General features: G+C 33.8%; 1 long non-coding RNA gene across 1 annotated transcript; it reads left to right on the top strand.

Moving 5' to 3' along the window:
- The first annotated feature begins 6,797 nt into the window (after positions 1-6,797).
- LOC138899486 (uncharacterized) lies at positions 6,798-7,575 on the top strand. Its single transcript, XR_011411157.1, has 2 exons — positions 6,798-6,929; positions 7,337-7,575. It is a non-coding gene; the product is annotated as an uncharacterized lncRNA (long non-coding RNA).
- The last annotated feature ends 4,639 nt before the right edge of the window (positions 7,576-12,214 follow it).

The raw sequence follows: 12,214 nt of genomic DNA, 5'->3' as shown, positions 1-12,214 counted from the left end.
CAGAAGCGCTTGCGCAGAAGCGAGAGGAAGGGCGCAGGCGCGGGCAGGTTCGCAGGTGCGATGGAATTTTCCGCACCTGCGAAGGCGCAGATGCGGTCCAAAGCTCGCAGAAGCGAAGGCAGCTGGGCTGAGCAATTTCCGCAGATGCGGTATTTCACCGCAGATGCGGGACCGCAGGTGCGAGAATTTTGTCTACAGGTGCGAAAGCACTGACCAGATTACAAAAACAGAGGGGTTCCGATATTTTTGTCATTTGGATATTTTCAACACGGTTTTGGGTGATTTTTCAGAGAGAATTCACGGGAAAACTTGAGGTAAGTCCCATGTGATCATTGTTAGTCAATTGTATTGGATTATCATTGAATATTTCGAATAGATTACATAGTTTTGAGGTGAAATTAGAGGATTTGGGCCTAGAGATTTCAAAATGAGAATTTGAGATTTGGAGATCAAGTTGATATCGGATTTTATAAAATTGGTATGGTTGGACTCATAGTTGAATGGGCGTTCATATTTCATAACTTTCGCCGGATTCCGAGACGTCCCATTTTTGAGTTAATTTCGGATTTTTATTGAAAAATATAGTATTTTCTTACAGAATTAATTCTATAATTTTTGTTGACTGTATCGAATTAATTATGACTAGATACGAGTCGTCCGGAACCGAAAAATCGAGGAAAAAATATACTACTTGGTTAAATTGGAGCAAGTCAAGGTAAGTGACTTGTCTAACCTTGTGTGGGAGAAAATTTTTCTAGGATTGGTATTAATTGTAATGTGATAAAAGTCGTGTACATGAGGTGACGAGTGTATACACGGACTAAATGTGAAGGATTATGTATTTAAATTATGAAGATTAATGTTGCATATTAATTAAATTATTAAATCTTGTTATATTTTCCATCTTTGATTTGATTTGTATACTTTAAATTTGCTTGACCTTTTCCTGCTAATTATTTTACCTGTTTATTTGAAACTTGGTTCCTTTTATTCTGTGCATTATTTGAAATTGATTTTTTTAAATTTAAATATTATTAATATGAAATATTTGACATTTAAATTTGGTATTGAAGCAACGTACTAAAAACTTTGAAATATTATTTTGCTGAATTATTTATTCCTGAATATTTGTGTAAGATTTTTGTACTCATTGTGATGGAGCCGTAAGCTCTTTATTGTGAAAAAATATTATTAATGACTTATTTTGGTATGAGCCATGAGCTCTTTATTTTGGAAAATATTGTTGTTGAATTATGTTGGCACGTCAAATTATTTGAGCATTTGAGGTATAAATTGTGATATATTGTGATATTGATACGCATGCGGTGGTATAAGATTTGGGTATTGAAACGCATGCGGTGAGATAAGGGTGGTTTGATACGCATGGCTAGTAGGGGGATCTACTAGAAATCATGCGGTGTGATAAGGATGGCTAAAACGCGGGATGCTATTTCGGAAAAAATACTTTTCTTTCAAATAAATTGTGAAGGCTCCCGCGGTGAGATAAAGGAATGAGATATTGTGAATTAAATTATGATTTGGGACTACGAGGCGGTAGCTCGATAGTGCCCTTGTTGATATTGATTTATGGCCGTAGTTGCCTTTGATTTTTTTTGTGATTTTTCTTAAAGTTGAAAAGAAATTCTGTTTTCTTTTCACGAGGTATTTATTTGCCATTATTTGGTGTAATTAAATGTGACATACTACTTGATTCATTTCCAGTATCATTTTATCTTATTAAATTGTTTAAACATTTTTTCATGTCATTATCTATTCTCCAGTAGGGCCTGACCTGACCACGCCACTACTCTACCGAGGTTAGGCTTGACACTTACTGGGTACCGTTGTGGTGTACTCATACTACGCTTCTGTACATCTTTTTGTCCAGATCCAGGTACATCTTACCAGTCTAGACGTCAGTGAGTTACCCGTGCACGTAGACTTTCGAGGTATATCTGCCAGCGTCCGCAGACTCCGGAGTCCCCTTCTATCATTTTATGTTGCTTCCTTATTTTTTCTTTAGACCTTGATACATAGAAACATTGAGAATAAATTTTTAGAAGTTTGTGACTTATTTCTACCGGGTTTTGGGAGTTGTAATTATTTGAATTGTAGTTTATTTATTTCAGATATTTATGATTATTCTGCATTGTCAGGCTTACCTAGTCTTAGAGATTATGTGCCATCACGACCTCCTACGGAGGGAATTTGGGGTTGTGACAAGGTAAATGTTTCATTATCAAATGGAACAAGGAAAAGTACATCTCTATGCCTACATGTCATTGTGCATGTGAAGTCATGAATAACGCAATATCATATAGCATGAGGAAAATGTATCTCTATGACTGTATGTCAAGTGTACATGTCGATGCAATGCAACATAGTGAACAACCATATGCATACTCTCAGAGTATCAATCAACTCAGTCCTTCCAATCACACGGAACTCGCACTCGCACTCAATAGGTACCTGCGCTCACTAGGGGTATGTGCAGACTCTAGAGGGGCTCCTTCAGCCCAAGCACTATAATCCGCACAGACAACTCATGTATTGCACGGACAACTCACATGCTATAGTATCAATATCTAAATCCGCACGGATAACTCACGTGCTATAGTATCAATATCTGGATCCACACGGACAACTCATGTGCTATAGTATCAATATCTCAAAATCAGGCCATCGGCCTCACTCAGTCATCAATCTCTCCAGTCTCTCGGGCTCACAATGTCATGAAACTAGCCCAAAATGATGATATGATGTATAAATAAATAACAACAGAGACTAAGATATGATATGCAATGAATGAATATGTCTGATTATGAAATTTCAATGTAAGCAAATAACTCAACAGCAGTAATGACCACAGTGGATGCCAACAGGATAAGTATATATTCTAGACATGATTTCTAACATGAATCACATTTCGATAATTCTAGTACGTAGAGATTTCATAATTACAGATAAGTTCAGGTAACTATACAGTACCACAGAAATAACGGAGTCACAGTTCACACGGTGCACGCCCATACGCCTGTCACCTAGCATATGCGTCACCTCAACACCAAACACATAACACGTAAAATCAGGGTTCATACCCCCAGCTCCAAGATTAGAAGAGTTACTTACCTCGAACAAGCCGAGTCCAATATCGAGCAAGCTACACAATGCTCCAGAAATTTTATTCTGCGCGTATCAACATCCGAACGGCTCGAATCTAGTCACAATTAATTCGATTCAGTCAACACAAATTATAGGAATTAATTTCATATCAAAATACTAATTTTCCCACAAAAATCCGAAATTACTCTCAAATATCGCCAGTGGGGACCACATCTCGGAACCTGATAAAAGTTATAAAATATGAACGCCCATTCAACCACGAGTCCAACCATACCAAATTTATCAAATTCCGATAACAACTCAACCTTAAAATCCCCAAATCTTATTTTTAAATCCCTAGGTCCAAATCCTCTAATTTCACCTCAAAAACACGTAATCTAGTTGAAATACTCAATGATAATCCAATATTATTGACTAACAATGATCACAAGTGACTTACCTCAACTTTTCCCGTGAATTCTCTCGAAAATCGCCCCAAAACCGTGGTTGGAATGTCCAAAATAACAAAAATGTCACACCCCCTTCTGTTTTTGTAGCCTGCCCAGCGTTTCCGCTACTTCGGAGTACTTAACTGTCTCTGCGGTCCCGTAGATGCGAGGTCCTCCACGCTTCTGCGGCTTCTTTCACTTCTGCAGACAAGAGGTCTGCTTCTGCAGCCTCGCATTTGCGGAACCCAAGCCGCTTCTGCGATGAGGCCCCTCCCCTCTCACTTCCGCTTCTGCTATCAACTCGTCGCAGGTGCGAGTCCGCTTCTGCGGTCCTGCGTACGCACCTGCGACCCCTGCCCTTGCCAAGCCAATTCCGCTTCTGCGCAACCAAGCTCGCTTCTTCAAGCTCGCACCTGCGAGCCATTTTTTCGCATGTGCGATTGCATCAGTAGACAACAGCAAGTTTCAATTGTTCTAACTCCAAATTTGATCTGTTAATCATCCTAAACTCACCCGAGGCCCCCAGGACCGCAACCAAATACACCAACAAGTCCTAAAACATCATACAAACTTAGTCGAACCTCTAAATCACATCAAATAACGCTAAAACCAAGAATCATACCCAAATTCAAGCTTAATGAAACTAAGAATTTTCAACTTCTACATTCTATTCCGGAACCTATCAAATCAAGTCCGATTGACCTCAAAGTTTGCACACAAGTCATAAATGACATAACAGACGTATTCTAATTTTCCAAATCGGATTCCGACCTCGATATCAAAAAGCCAACTCCCCGGTCGAACTTCCAAACTTAAAATTCCATTTTAGCCAATTCAAGCCTAATTTAACTACGAACTTCCAACTAATTTTTCGGACACGCTCCTAAGTCCAAAATCATCATACGGATCTATTGAAATCATCAAAACTCTATTCAGGAGTCGTTTAAACATAGTCAACATTCGGTCAACTATTTCAACTTAAGCTTTAAATCTTGGAACTAAGTGTTCCAATTCATTCTGAACCCTCACCGACGAGTCACATAATTATAATTGAACACATGATAAGCAGTAAATGGGGGAACGAGGCTATAATACTCAAAACGACCGGACGGGTCATTACATTATTAGTTTCTTCAATAACTATAATTCCTTTTATGCGTGGTGTGGATATACATGTTCTTCCTGCACCCAAGATGTGGTGATGTATTTCAAAAGTTATTGACATGTAGTTACTTATGTACATATTCTTTGTTTAGGTACTCAATGAATGAAAGGTAAAAATACACTTATTACTTCAAACAAACTTGTGGCCCTGATTTTTACATGAGTGTCGTTTTGCTTCACAATATGCTCATTTAGGTTTTATATTCTTATGTATGAAAATATTAAGCCTAATTTTTAATGGAGCAAGCTAATGTGATTATCTCGATAGAGAGTTATTGGCAAGTGAGTTAAAAATATGTGCAGTGTGCTGCCAATAGGAATTTATCTTCGTGGCTTTGCGGATATGAGTAATTATTTCGTCCAAGGTCAGACCCATTCATTTTCCTTTTCGGATCAAAAATTTTAATTGTCGTTTACATATGCTTTATTATTTATAAAAAAAATTCTCTATGCGTAATTATATGCTGCATGTGAAAGCAAGGAATTTGACGAAAAATAAATGGATGATTCCCTTACGCATAAATGGCCGATAATGATAAAATAAAACAGACTTACAATTTTAACCTCCATTGGAGATAATTCATCAATGTTAATAAGATATTTCAGTATCAAATAGCTATCGTTAATTACTGAATAACAATTCTGTCATAAAACATAAACATATCTCTCCAATTCAAAATATTGATCGACTTTTTTTATTATTAAAAATAGACTTCACATTAAATAATAAATTTTAAACAAATATTATATTTATTGGTATGAGGTACACACGCAAAGCGCGTACCCTAAAACTAGTACTATATTAAAAACACGAACACCCTTAGTGAAATTTAATTCGCCTTTTTTACCCTTTAAAAATAGAGTTCTCACTGGACAAAATAGTCATTCTAATTAATTCCCTAATATTTAGAAATAGTCATTTAATTATTGTTTTAATATTTAAAATAGTCATTTAGTATTACTAGAAATCTTTCCTTATTTAAAATATATAAAACTCTTAATATTTAGAACTTTAAACGTAATAAAAGTTTTACCTTATTTAAATTATTTCCTCATTTGAATTAACATACTTTTCATATTGAGATAATATAAATTATATTTTTTGATGGGCGTGGAACTCACTTGAGGGACAAAGAGTAGGTTTATTATTCAAAATTTCAAATCAAAAGATCCAAATGCAATTAGTTATGTATTTTATTTTGAATTTAATTTTGATAGAATTAGTTTTGAAATTTTTAAAAAGAATTCCTTAATTTTAAATTTTTGTTGTCATACTTCGTGTGTATTCTGACTCATGATTATATTTAATTATTAATATAACTATGAAACTCGTGAAAAATGTCAGTATTAATAGTAAGATTCTCATGATAAAGCCATCGAAATAATAAAAGAGATCATATGTCAGCAAAATTATTCATGAACTAAGAGAGGTAATATCCAATCTGTTAAATTCAAGTACCATCACTAAATATTATCAATGAATAGCTTTTAATTAGTTAACTATAATTCACTCTTATAATTCAAAATATTAAAATTATATGCAGATAAAAATAGATATTACAAACACTATTATAATAATTTATCTGAATGCACATTACATGAAATATTAATAGAATTTTTATACCTTTTGAGAATTATATTGCATAACGATACCTTCATGTTGGTTAAGATAATAATAATAATAATAATAATAATAATAATAATAATAATAATAATAATAATAATAATAATAATAATAATAATAATAAATATTAATTTTTTACCTTAATTTTTATGACAATCATTTAATTTTTTTCCAAAAACACATGTAGTTGGGTTTAAACAATACTTATCCGATTAAATTGTTCGTATGATAGTTAAACCAAATAATATGGAGTCTTTTTTTTTTTATTGTTCAGTTTGATTTCCAGTAAGGAATAAGATAAAATTATATTATGTATTTAAGCAAATAGAATTTATTCTTTAAAGACATGAAGAATATAATATTGCTGCAAGATAAATTTGAGTACGACTGTACGAGTTAGCATATTATCGAGCAACTAAAGCAGATGCATAATTCATAATTTCATATGCCAAAATCATGATAAGACATTAGATATATAAATAGAGTGACAAAGATTCTTACCTTTCCCAAATTCATCTCTCCCGTAAAAGAGAAAACCCTCCCCTGCTGCTCACCGATAACCACTTCATCTTCAGTCCTTCACTGTAACTGTAAGTCTCTCTCTTGTTTATTTTCTGCTGCTATTTCTTTCTCTTTTTGTTTATTTGAAAATTTTGGTATTTGGGTTTCTCTGAAAATCTTAACCTTCTGCAGGTAAATTATAGACTTATAGTATCCTTTTTATTTTCCTTTATTCAATTCAAATTTGATTTTTTTCTTCTTGCGATCTTTTATTAATGATTTATTGTGTTAATCTGAAGATTGTTCTCTTGTATCTCTGAAATGATTATATTTGTGTTAGCCTTTTTTTGTTATTTTTGTTTAAATGATTGCTAGAGCGGTCTTTCATGGTCAAAATAAGCTTTTTGTGGCTTTATGTTTGTTGTTGATGGTGTTCATTTGAAGTTTAATTTCTGTGGTGTACTCATACTACGCTTTTGCATATCTTTTTGTACAGATCCACGTACATCTTATCAGCCTAGATATCAGTGAGTTACCTGCGCACGGAGACTTCGAGGTATATCTGCCCGCGTTCGCAGACTCCGGAGTCCCCTTCTATTCTTGTTATGTTGCTTCCTTATTTCTTTAGACTGTGATATATAGAGACATTGAGGATAAATTCTTAGAAGCTTGTGACTTATTTCTACCAGATTTTGGGAGTTGTAATTATATAAATTTTTAGATTTATTTATTTCAGATTTCTGTTTTTATTCCGCATCAATAGACTTACCTAATTTTAGAGACTAGGTGCCATCACGACATCCTACGGAGGGAATTTGGGGTCGTGACATTAACTGTGCAAAAAATTACAAATGTGCTTGAATAATCAGAAATTACAATGGACCAAAGTGGTGTCTTGTACATGAATTCACCCAAATATATTTAAGTATTAGATCAGAAGAATTACGGTGATATACACAATCTAAATACGGAAGCATAGGTTTAAGTGAAACCATACCTCTTCATGTAAATCCATCCGTCTATGGCAGTGAGGTGAATTACCTACCATATTTTTGTTTGTCAAATGTCATCATTATGTTTCTATAAAAGTTGTCTTGAAGATTCCTCGTATTGATTGGACAAAGGTTTCAAATGAGCATCCTATGAAGCAATCTGTTTTTTTTAAATCTTTCCCAAAATTAAGAAAATCTATAGTGTTTTCACACTTCTCTTCCGATGTGACTCGAACTCAGAAGCAGTCATAGCTTGAACTTTTCTCAAACTTTTCACAATTTATTCTAGAAATTCACATTAATTAATTCTTAATATCTCTTTCATCCATTGTATTACCAATATCAGCAATAACCGGCAATAATTTCAGCAGGTTTTACTATCCACTACGCCAACCATTTTTAGAAGTCTCGCAAATATTAATGCTTAAGTTTAGTGATATAGGTAGAATATTTATCTATCTATCTATCTTCTATATCTATACTATACTAAAAGCACGAACACCCTTAATTAGCGAAATATCGTTCGCCTTTTTTACCCTTTTAAAATAGATTTCATACTAGACAGAATCGTCTTTTAATTATTGTCTCCTAATAATTAGGAGTTTGAAATCAACTACAATTATCGCTATTAAATTTTTTCTTATTTAATGTTTTTAATATTTAAGACTTTCAAATTAATTGAAAAATTTGACCTTAATATCTTTCTTTATTTAAAAGATGTAAAAACTCCTAATATTTAGTAATTTAGAATCCACCAAAATATTACTTATATAAATCCCTTGCCTTATGCGAATTAGCAAGAACTTCTAATACCTTTCAAACTTCTAATTCTTTGAAAATATTGTGTCCTATACATAAGGTTTTGTAAGAAATTTAAAGTTTTGTAGCCATACACACCTCCTATTCCCTTTATGTGACGGATCACGTTTTTGTTTAAATTGCCGCATCTATTGTTGGGTTATCAAATTTTCTACAGATAACTTAATTTTCTTCATTGCATGAGTTCACTCTTAAAATTTAACTACATACATCTATTTCAATCGAAAATAAACTATGAGATCTTGCATATCTTCTTGCTATAATTAGTTGTATTATTTATTTGTTTTGATATGACGTTAGTGAATCATTTATAATATGCTCTAATAATTGTCGCACTCATAGAATGTAATCAGTCTTTCTCGAGGTAATTTAATTTATTTTATAAATTCAAATACATATCCTTTGCCGATAGCTCCGCCCATATAATTATGCTGCTCATTGAGTTTGACATGTGATATTAGAGTAAGGTTTTATGTTGCGGGTACAAAAATTAGATTTTGAGCTTAAATCCCTTGAAGTATGGTGCATAGAAAAATGAAATTTTTTAGTTGCTTGATGTGATGACCCAAAATGTCATCTTTAAATTTAATGATTAATTTTGTGATCTATGCATTATTTACCATTACTCGACTTGCGTGTGCAGTCCGTAAAAAAAAAATTCGGAAAGTTTTCAGGTGAAAAATAAATTTAAATGTGAATTAGAGCTTTAAAACTCAACTGAGTTGACTTTGGTCAACATTTTGAGCAAACAGACTCGGATCAGTATTTTGACAATTTCGGTAGGACTGTATCGTGATTTGGGACTTAGGCGTATGCCCGGAATCAAATTCCGAGGTCCCTATGGAATTTTGATGAAAAATTAAAAGTTTAAGTTCAAATAGTGACCGGATGTCAAATTATGTACAAACGACCCCGGAATAGAATTTTGATGATTTCAACAGCTCCGTATGGTAATTTTGGACTTAGGAGCGTGATCGGAATTTTATTTGGAAGTCCGTAGTAGAATTAGGCTTGAAATGCCGAAAGTTGAATTTTCGGGAAGTTTGACCGAGGGGTTAACTTTTTGATATCGGGGTCGAAATCAGATTCTGAAAATTTTCATAACTCAGTTATGTCATTTATGACTTGTGTGCAAAATTTGAGGTCAATCGGAATTGATTTGATATGTTTCGGCGCAAAATATAGAAGTTGGAAGAATTGAAAACTCATAATTCGATTCGATGCGCGATTCGTAATTTCGGCGTTGTTTGGCATGGTTTGAAGACTCAACTAAGTTCATATTGTATTTTGGGACATGTTGGTATATTTGGTTAAGGTCCCGAGGGCCTCGGATGGATTTCGGAAGGTTAACGGAATGGATTTCGGACAAGGAACTGCTGGAATATTTCTGCTGCAAAAGCTATTTTTGGACAGCAACCGGTGCAATTGCAGAGCTGATTTTGGAAACTTATATCTCAAAATCTATAAGGAATCTGAAAATTATCAAAACATAAAAGTTGTAGCCCTTTGATTCTAGTTTCCAGAATAATAAACCATTTATCATTTAGACATTTATACAAAATGTTATGATCGATTGACTGAAGCTGGTACTGCAGATTTTTGCTACAGCAGTGTGCATCGCCAGAAATTTCTGCTGCACAGGGCTGACTTTGGGAGCTTATATCTCGCAATCTATAAGGAGTTGGGCGATGAGAAAAACATGAAAGTTGTAGTACTTTGTATCTAGTTTGCAGAACTTTAAACCGTTTGGCAGTTGGAGTTGAGTACAAGAAGTTATGATTGATACACTACAGGCTGTCGAGGAAGAGTTTGATATTTTCAACATAAGCATGTAATGATCCAAAAATCCATTTTTAGTTCTATAGATCGAAATTCGATTTCAAGACTTTTGACATTTTGATAATGAATTATAGGAGTGATCTAAAAAGTTTGGTCTAATTTCATCAAGTCGCGATTGAGTTTTAAGCGCGAAATATGAGTTAATTGTTTAACGAGCGAAATTGGTATCACATTGAGCAAATGAGCTCCGAATTGAGTTTCGATTGAACAAATGGGTTCGTAGTTTTATTTGTGACTCATAAGAACAAGAATTGTCGAATTCCGAGTTCGTATGATGGAGTTAGAGCCTTTTTAGTGAAATAAAACTGTTGGTGTAAATAGTCCTGGTGTGCACCTTTAGCGACCAGATGTGACACTTTTAGCGACGGGATTGGACTTTTAGCGACCGGAATAGTGTTTTTGGGGCAGAAACTTAAGGACCAAAAATGGTCATTTCCTTCATTTCGTTTTGGAGTTTTGGAGCACGGTTCTTGGGCAATTTTGAGGATTTCTTCAAGACTTCAACTTGGGTAAGTGTCCTATATCCAAATGTTTTTATATTTCATAAATCCATGGTCATATTCATCATTTATTTCGGATTTAGATGGAAGAAATCAAGATTTTTGCAAAATCTTCCAAAAACGAAAATTTAAGATTTGGAGATCGAGTTGTTATCGAATTTTGGTAAAATTGGTATGGGTGGACTCGTAATTGAATGGGTTGTCGTATTTTATAAGTTTCGCCGGATTCCGAAATGTGGGCCCCACGGGCAAATTTTGAGCTAATTTCGGATTTTAATAAAAATATAATATTTTCTTATGAAAGTGATTACTATAATTTTTGTTGACTGTATCGAATTAATTATGACTAGATACGAGTCGATCGGAGTTGGAAATTCGAGGAAAAAGCATAATACTTGATTAAATTGGAGCAAGTCGAGGTAAGTGACTTGTCTAACCTTGTGTGGGGGAAATTTCCCCTAGGATTGGTATTTATGTGATTATTGAAATGTATTGAAAGTCGTGTGCACGAGGTGATGAGTGTGTACACGGGCTAAATTATGAAAGATTATATTTTTAAATTGTGTAGATCACTGTTGCGCATTTATTAAATTATTTTATCTTGTTATATTCTTCATCATTAATCTGAGATATATACTTCAAATTTGTTTGATCTTTTCTTACTAATTATTTTACCTGTTTAGTTGAAACTTGGTTTCTTTTATTCTGTGCATTATTTGAAGGTTGATTTTTTTAAATTAAATATTATTAATATGAAGTATTTGATATTTTTAAACTTGATATTGAAGCAACGTAGTAAAGATTTTGAAATATTATTTTCCTAAATTATTTACTCCTGAATATTTTTATACTCATTTTGAGGGAGCCGTGAGCTCTTTATTGTGGAAAACTATTATTGATGATTTATTTTGGCATGAGCCGTGAGCTCTTTATTGTGGAAAAATATTGTTATTGAATTATTTTGGCAAGTTAAATTATTTGAGTACTTGAGGTGCAAATTGTGATATATTGTGATATTGATACACATGCGGTGGTATAAGGTCTGGGTGTTGAAACGCATGCGGTGAGATAAGGGTGGCTTGATACGCGTAGCTAGTAGGGGAACTACTAGAAGTCATGCGGTATGATAAGGGTGGCTAAAACGCGGGATGCTATTTCGGGAAAAAATATTTTCTTTAAATAAATTGTGAAGGCTCCCGCGGTGATATAAGAAAATGAGATATT

This window comes from Nicotiana tomentosiformis, chromosome 9, assembly GCF_000390325.3.
Source record: "Nicotiana tomentosiformis chromosome 9, ASM39032v3, whole genome shotgun sequence".
Classification (NCBI taxonomy): Eukaryota; Viridiplantae; Streptophyta; class Magnoliopsida; order Solanales; family Solanaceae; genus Nicotiana; species Nicotiana tomentosiformis.
Note: the sequence above shows the minus strand (reverse complement) of the source record. Positions and strands in the feature narration are given on the sequence as shown.